Source organism: Misgurnus anguillicaudatus, chromosome 15 (assembly GCF_027580225.2).
Source record: "Misgurnus anguillicaudatus chromosome 15, ASM2758022v2, whole genome shotgun sequence".
Lineage (NCBI taxonomy): Eukaryota > Metazoa > Chordata > Actinopteri > Cypriniformes > Cobitidae > Misgurnus > Misgurnus anguillicaudatus.
Window position 1 is genome coordinate 19,792,084 of NC_073351.2, and position 9,311 is coordinate 19,801,394.

At 37.8% G+C, this 9,311-nt stretch overlaps 1 protein-coding gene across 1 annotated transcript in view; it reads right to left on the reverse strand.

Annotated features, from left to right (window-relative positions):
• The window catches only part of znf710a (zinc finger protein 710a), a 28,933-nt gene extending 24,291 nt beyond the window's left edge, over nt 1–4,642 (reverse strand). Inside the window, exon 1 of the mRNA XM_055173988.2 lies at nt 4,536–4,642. The gene's annotated coding sequence lies outside the window, so the exon portion shown is untranslated. The remainder of the gene's footprint in view (nt 1–4,535) is intronic.
• Between the last annotated feature and the right edge of the window lie 4,669 nt (nt 4,643–9,311).

Below are 9,311 nucleotides of genomic sequence, written 5' to 3' on the forward strand. Positions count from 1 at the left end.
TCATGGTATGCCAATGTGTGGTAATGTCATATGTTTTTCACAATTTGACAACATAAAGCTTGCAAATAATGCTTGTCAACCACATGGTTCCTCCCTTTCTGCTGGCAGACATGACATCACGATCAACAATCTGATACAGCATATCAAGATGCTATCTGTAATTGATAAAACAATGACCTTTTATCTAAACTCTGGCTATACTGCAGGAAACAAGCAATAATAATAACAGATACAGCAAGATAAAATGAGGTAATGGGGTATGGCAGTGTGCACGGTGTGCAAAGCAATAAAGTGCCGTAGGGATGACGTATTTTTGTCGGCTAACCCAGAAGTTAGCGAGACACTGATTCCCTCGTAAAAAAGCCAATTTTTCCTATAGATTTTGGATTATTGCAAAAAAATAAGCTCTGTGTTTAGGTTTATGACACTTACAAGTTTTGTCTAGTTTGAAAAAAATGAGTTACTGACAAAATCAGTATTATATCAGGTCAGTAGTTAAAAGTAAGTTCTTAATTTTACGCAAAATCCAATATCCGCCGTGTTATTCTGTCATCTTTTTTCCCTTGTTTCCCAAAATGCGATAAATGCCACTCCTCCTTTTTTACAGAACGCAATAAATCCATTCCTGAATTTACAGCCCACCAGTCACGCAATGTAAACAAACATGGTGGCGCGCTGAGTACACATGAGTCCTAGTTTTCCTCATCTACTTTGTACTTCGTTATCAACAAACAAAACAAAATAATACTTTTGATGGCATTGATAAAACTGTGATGGTTTTCTGTGATGGGAAAGAAACGTAAGCCATCAACATCTAATAATTTCCGTGAGAGGCACTCGGGTGCTTGTTCTCTCTACAGCATCAAGCTTCTCATGCTAAAACATGGACCCCAGAGGATCTTTTGAAAAACTTTACATTATTTATCATTATTTAATCGAGCAGGACCAAAACATTTTACAGCTGATCCCTGTGAAAAATGTAAAGAGACGACGTCAAGTATAACCGCTGCAATGACAGTGTTCTTAATAAAACAAAGTAAGTGTTTTGATTAATGCCATTAATGTTTATTTTTTAATCATTGTATACCACTATACTAAATAAATATAAATGGTAAAGATGAATGCACATTTATACATTGATTTAATAGATTTATAGCATTTTGAAATAAAAAACTGTCATGGATTTATTGCATTTTGTGGAAAAAAATTCGTTTTTATAATAAATCTTTGAAAATCAAGTTATGGATTTAAATGTTTTATGTTTTTATAACCTAAAGATGCTATGTGAAAGTTTGTAACAGAAAATAGTGGTTTTCATCTTGTCACTTTCTTGGTATAGAAAACAAGTTTTTACCGAAATTTGTCAAAATGGATTTAATGCGTTTTGGAACCAAACTCTTTATTTGTAGTAAAAGCATTTTTAACACTTTAAAATTTACAAAAATTTGTAGAAAAAAACATATAAAATCCGTGAAGATTATCTTGTTGGACAAAACGTAGTGTCATAGACTTTTGTTAAACACAGAGATTATTTATTGCAATAATTCATATGGAAAAATGTATGTGCTTTTTTGAGAGAACCAGTGTCCCACTAACTTGAGGTTACACAGAAAAAATGCATTTAATATTTAATATCATTCAGTGGAGGCTCGTGACTGCTCATCTGAGGGGCGCCAATTCAAAATAAGTGTTCAGAGTGTCAAGTGTGTTGCTTGCATTTTCAAAATATGTGTTTGTTGCATCATGTGAACCATGTGCATTATGTGATTTGTCAAAATAAGTGCCTGCTGCACACACGTCAAATCGTTTGTGATAAAAGAGACGTTCACAAAATACATGGAAGACACTCCCTTAACAGTAAACTTTCATTACGCATGAGATTATATGAGTATCTGGCAAACGCGAGCGTCTCTTTTATCATAAACGATTTGATGCATGTGCAGCAGGCACTTATTTTGACAACACACGTGATGCACACAGGATCTTTCGATGTGCAAAAAGGAACCACACACATGACGGGCTACATACATGTTGTGACGAACTTCGCATCAAGCTCCCTCGAAAAAAGAAGTCACTGGCCGCCACTAATATCATTGCATAAAATGTATTTTATTTATCTGCTATTTCTTTTAACAGTAGCTAGGTATCACTAGTAGGGAGCAATGCTGAATGAAGCTTCGGGTAATGACTCTTTGGGTAAAGCAATGGGCTGCGAAGTGTCAGTGGGTCAGTAAGCCTTGTTTTGCCATCACTACTAACTTTCGGGTTGGCCTACAAACATATATGTCATGTCTGCGGCGCTCTATACCTGATGAATACAACAGGTCAAAGTTATTTCTGTACTTTCATTTATAAAACTGGTTAGTTCCAGTTCTTGATTGTGTATCACTGTGGAGCGCCCTTAGCCAGAGTCGGTGGGTGCAGCGATCATAGCTGTGTTTTATCCATAGACTGTAAAAATATGGATGTAGTGTCTATCCCCCATAGTTTTGTGAAGAGCTTTTTTTGAAGCCAATAGTAGGCCACCTTGGCCGCATGTCACTGTGAATAACTTGTGGATAACCGAAAATGGGTAGAGGCGGGGGGTGGGTGAAGCTGAGGTGGCTTGTTGTTGAAACCACACTAGCCTGGCTCAACTGTAGTGACGCAGTGGCAGTTCACCTGTCACTTATGTGGACACGCCCTTAATTATGCAGAAACTTGGGCATTCTGGGAATTGACTCCCTTTTGGAGCCAGCTTCTAGCGGACGGTCAATGCATTGCAGTTTAAGTCACTTCCGTATTGGCTTCATCAGAGAGATCGGAAGTTTGTCCCTTGGTTTTATCACAAATAAAACACAGCTATGAACGCTGCACCCAGCTACTCGCTGCGCCCTTGGCAATGTAAACGTGAAATATTCTGCTGCTGCTCACAGTCGGTCAGGCAGGGACTATTTTTTTTCCAGTGGAAGGAAGGCTTATAGTGACTTTACTTCATGAAAGTTGCATTGCTACATATTTTTTAGCTTTAATTTTAAAGCCATTTTTTTACCATTCTATAAAAGCAATAATGTACTGGAGGCTAGTGCTGTATTGTAAATAAGTCACAGCTGAAAGGGTTGCAGCAGGCACTCTGCTTCGTGTTGTGCCTAAAACGCTCCTCAGCCGTGACTTATTTACGATACAGCAGTCTCTGGAACTTTATTGCTTACATAAAACACAACAAAATGTCAATCATTCAACTTAAGCAGAAGTGTGCTAACTGATAACATAAAAAAATGACACTGAATAAATTAATAAATGTGTATAAAAGAAGAAACCCAGGCCATGTATGAGCAAAACTGTGTTGCTTTGCTAATTGGTAGAGAAAATAGCGTTAGCAACGCAAAGATCATCGATTCAATTTCCAGAAACATACTCATAAAATATACATTGAATGAACTGTAAGATAAAAGCATTTAATCAAGGAGTCGGTGGCCACTAGGGCCTTAAAGAGCACTTATTGTCCGATTCACTGTTTTTAAATTTCCATTGGTGTGCAAGTGTGTAGTAGTACATGTTAACGATATGCAAAAGGTACAAACCCCGAAGTAAACAATGATGCGAGTTATCGTCTCCAACTCTTTTCTTGGACTACAACAAACACACGGATTGTAGGGAACAGTTTACTTCCAGGGATTGGTGATGTAGAAGACCGACATTATCATAATTCCTCCTGCTTCGGACTCACAGCCTATAAGTTAACTCCTGTTAGCATTGCATTGTGAGCAAACATTTCAAACATGGTAAGGAGTGTCACATTTCCTGGTGACGTCAGAGGTTTTCAGGCCAATCACAACATACAGATTAGCTGGCCAATCAGAGACACAGAGCATTTCAAATACGTGCATTTCAGGAAGAAAGTGAAATCTGGAGCTACAAAAATTTACGGTATGTGGAAAATAATGTGTTTTTTAACCATAAACCACACAACCACATTGCATTATAACAAATAACGTTGTTTTTAGCAATTAAATGCAAACGTCCAAGCGGCCTATTCAAAACATGATATTTCTTAGCGTTTGGCAGAGGTATAACAATTATACGTTCTTATGCCAAACTCTAGAATATGTCATTTGATAGAAAGTGTAGGGGGTATAAATGACTCCAAAACACTCTAGTGTATAGTGAGCGACAATGCATTGCCCTAGCAACCAGCCAAAACACCTTAACAACCGCAAAGCAATGCCCCACAACCGCCGGTGCACCAGAAATCAGCCTACGCACTCCAAATCAAGTGATCATGTGAGTAAATGCCACAAAACTGTGTGTGCAGACACAGTACAGAGAAACGATAATAACAGTCAGTGAAGCAGTATTTCATCATTTAAGTGAGCAGCACTATAACGTTAGTAGGTATGTAGTAAGTTTAGATTTAGGTTTAAGTTAGAGTTAAGTTGTTGACTTGTGGCAACTGAAACCATTCATATCATGAGTGCTATATGTTCACCTGCTTTCAAAACATAAATCTCAAAGTAAAAGACCTCATATGTAAGAATGTTAAAAGAAAGATTTACCGTTTTGTTGATATGTAGAGACTGTAATGAACGTGATATACAACGTAAAGTTGACTGAATTGTTGATTGGTATTGATTTGTTTGATTTGTTCACCACTGCCATCCACAGGACAGTTTCGCTACTGCAAGGCAAATCTTACGCTATTGTATTTTTAAGGCCAAGTTCTTTATATTTTAATAAAAAAAACATTCAGTTTGCATAATTTTTTTTCTAAATAAAAAAAGTATTTTTCACATTGCAACATAAAATTTGCTTGTCAATCACTCTATCATATGATCTGTTTATCCAGTTAAGTTTACAAGGCTATAATTTTAGGGCTGCAACGTCCGTTGTATACACAAGATGGCACCATTGAAAGGTGTGAGATTCTACAGAGACAAAAATAATGTATAGGTTCATTGGTTTGTTTAGGTTAATGGTAAAATGTATACACTGTATTGCAGTTAAGTCGCTTTGGGTAAATGCCAAATATAAAATGTATATGGTATAATAAATAAAGCTGTACGTGGCCGAATTATTAATAAATATAAACCTTTCAGTTTAGTAAAAGGTGATACTCCTGGTATCAACAACATTGAGTGTTTTCATTTTTTAGTTTTTAAAATTATTATATATTTTTTTTATTGTTGAATGAGATGTAAACGATTTAACCAACCATAAATAAAACAAAAATGATATAATATAAAAAAAATTAATTTGCTGGGGGAATTAGCAATATTAGTAAAAAACATGAACAGAACAGACAAAACATGAACAGAAATACATGTCTGTAGAGTCTAAAACGATTTTTTTCTTAGTGCTTTACAGTTTCTCGACACTACTGCAATAACACGTAACCACAGTAACCGTGACTAAAGAGAAAAAAATGAAAGATGATGACACACATCACGTCGCTGTGGGTCAGTGGAAGACACACATCTCTGTAAGTTTCTAAAAATCTATATGACGGGTTGTTCTTCAATTGTGTGACTTGACAGTCAATTGTTCTTGACTACTCGAAGTGTGTATCATCCATCCATCTGTATTTAGCATTGGTAAACTGCCGGGTTCATGAACGTGGCCTTTATGTAAGCATTAAAGGGGACATTCCATGAAAATCATACTTTTTCCATGTTTAAGTGCTATAATCAGGTCCCCAGTGCTTCTACCAACCCAGAAAACATGAAAAATAGCAACCCTGTAACTTTGTTTTGGTAAGGCTCTCTCTGCAAGCATGTAAATAAATAGGTCATGCGGATTTCGCTCCCCGCATGACGTAGCTAAGGGATCCTATTATAATGATACCGCCCCTTCAACTGCGCTATCCAACCATGAACGGCCTCACGAGTGCGATAGACAGAGAGAAAGAATGACTGACAGCACGACGCGTTTGTATTCCATCAAACACAAACAGGAGCCTACAATCTTATAACTTGTAGTTTTAATAATCTTTCTAAAGATTGAATTAACGTTCTAAAGGATTAACGTTACCTTAGTGCAAGAGAGAGAGAGAGAGAGAGAGAGAGAGAGAGAGAGTGAGCGAACGAACGAGAGAGAGAGAGCGACGCGACGGTTCGCTTTCAAGTAAGTTATGTTGTTTAATATGTTTCTCTGAAGTTTATATGAATGAAGACGAGGATTAATGCACTGCACGAGACAGAGTGAGTGAAAAACGCGTATTCACTATCATACACAATAAGTAAATATGTTGTTTAATGTTTCTCTGAAGTTTCAAATGAATGAGGAGTTACAAAATAGATGAGAGACTGACAGAAACGCGAATGTGTTCAATATGTGTACACACTAATCTTAAACATGTCATTTGATCTGTTTCTCTAAAGTTTAAGCATTAAACGTGTTGTTTTATTACAGATCATTTAAATGTGCTCGTGTGGTTTGGTCAAAAAGTAAACTTCTGAGTGTTTGTGGACGTGTAATTTATTGTAACATGCTGAAAATCATTGTGCCTGTTTAAAAGCAGCATGAGAGCTAAAAGTCTTTATTTTTATTCTACAATGTTTCCCATCTGCTGATAAACATGTATTTAGTATGCACAAAACAGATAATTGACTTTTTAAACATGTTCAAATATATAATGCTTAATATCGCTCACTAACTTCTTTCGTGAGAGAATCTCCCTCGATGTAATAAACAAATCTAATCTAATCTAAAAATGCTCTGTCTGACTACAGCGCCAGCGCTTGAGACTCCGCCCACCTGAGCAGCTCGTTTGGATTTAAAGGGATACACACAAAAACGGTGCATTTTTGCTCAGCCCCATAAAGTGCCTATTTTAACATGCCACAATAAATTACCTATATCATATTTTGAGCTAAAACTTCACATATGTACTCAAGGGACATCAAAGATTTATTTAATATCTTAAAAACGTCTTCTGGAATGTCCCCTTTAAGCAAGGTGTGCCTCATTTTAATAGACAACTCTGTGTCTGATAATCTGTAGGCTACTACAGCAAGTCTACACTGACAAATCAGAAGAACGTGAACACCCAAATAAAACCCATATTTGCTTGTCGAAAGTTTAATTTTACCCTATCAGCATTAATAGGGAGATGAGCCAGTTAATCCTAATGGTCTTTAGATCTGGGCACTCTAAAAATAATTGTAAATATCACAAAAATATAAAACAAATGTACTTAATAAAATCTCTAAATGTCAATTAGGTGATTTTTTTTGAGTTGGGTAAACCAAAATAAATGCCTAAAATTCTAAAAGATATTTTTGTGCAAAATGTACATCTATTATTTAATTTTATACACCAACAGAAATAAGTATTTATCTAACAGATAAGTTTTTAAAGATATCCTTAATATTTTTGGTAAATTTCAATCAAGATATTTTAGAATGCCACATTTATATTTTAAAGTTTTCAATACAATACTGTGAAATCCAGTAAAGGCCAGTTTTAGTTTCTGTAGTGCAAAGTTAAAGGGAACAATACAGTTTTAAATTTTTTACTATGTTCTTCTCTTAACTTAGACAAATTAATACATACATCTCTTTTCTCAATGCGTGCACTTAAAGTCGCAATGAAAAGTCAAATAAAAAACTGTAATTTGTTTTGTAATATTGTGGGGGTTTTTTTACAAATGATTTATCTGTGAGCTTCATCTGTGAGCTTCATTGTAAAAAATTAATGTCCCCTCATAATCTTTAATCAAAAATGCAAATCTCCTCCCCTCCTAAAAACGATCTATTTACTTTCGGTCATAATGTATGGCATGTGGGCGGGGTCCGGGAGAATATCGCTGCGATTAGCAATTAGCAACACGACCTAACTTCAAATGATCCAATCAGATCTCGATGGACAAATTCAAATCCAGCCCTGCCTTATTTCATTTCAGAGGCCGGGGGCACGTTCAATCTCACACCGGGGGACCTCCAGGGCACACGACCCACACTCCCATGCCCGAAGGGGTGACTCAGGAGCGGACACCGGGTGGGGACAGGGCCGCCCTCCCTCCTGGAAGTCGGGGACCTCCAGGGCACACGACCCACACTCCCATGCCCAGTGCAACGTTTTGCTACGGTTTCCGGGTTGAACGACATGTTTCCTGGAAACAGTGTGTAACGGCATGCAACAGGTTAAAGGCCCTGTCCCAAATGGCGCACTTCATGTGGACTTTCAGTCTTGTGGCCTTAAATTGCACGTTCTCGCTTAGTCTACGAGTCCGTAGGGTGTCCCATCTATCATTTTTACGCTTTGAAGTGTGCTCATCAGCGCCTCCTTTGCGTAACATATAGCATTAGCATTTAGCGCTAACTGGTCTTCAGCGAAGCCCGCACTGCAGCAGGCTTCGCGCACTTTGCCAACCCAGAAGTCCTTGCGAAAGGGCAATCAGACCAATCAGGCGACGGAAGGGAGGAGTTCACACTGACGGGCAACTTCTCTACCTATTTCCGGTGTGATGCTCGAGTCTGTCCCAAAATACAACTCCGGTGCACCCACGTGGACTCGCATCAAGGGTCCCTAAAGTCTGGACTAGGTGATGTCATCAAAGTCTGGACTCTGAGGAGGACCACAAGTCCCGGAGTGTGCCATTTGGGACAGGGCCTTAGAAGCGTTTTCTCTTGTTTGGTGGGTGTGTCAGAAATGTCGCCCAATCAGCGGCAAGATGAATAAAACCACGCGGTAGTAAAGAGACAGCTCGCTCAATGGGTTGAATGTTGTCTTTCATTCTGGACGGCAAGGTCAGTGACTGTAACATCGAGGGTATTTTACAGTATTAAACACACATTTATAATGATTTCATCAGGCTTTAGAAACATTTAAAAAGAACACAAAGAATGGCCTCTCAGCTACCGTAGTTGCAACTCTTGCGTCATCACAACAGGGTGTTCAATGCATCACCGTTTCTGTTTAAGAAACGTTGTGCAACGTTTTGTCAGGGCTGAATGCAGCCCGGTTTTACTCGGATACACATCACCACGGGGAAAATTAGGCAATTGATACTTCCGTTTCGTGGCGACTTTAATCGTTGAACAGCGGTTCCATTTAGCCTAGCACCATTCATTTTATTAGGATCCAAACCGGTATGAATTTAGAAGCCACAAAACACTTCCATGTTTTTTCCTATTTTAGGACTATTTCATGAGTAGTTAACTTACACGAGTATGTGGTGGCACAAAATAAAATGCACTGTACAAAGATTAAGTGCACGCATTGAGAAAATAGAGGTATGTATTAATTTAAAAGCATCACAAGATATTGTGCAGTATCAATATCAAGGGGATCATTTAGGCTGGGGACACACCTAAAAACTTGCTGAAACATTC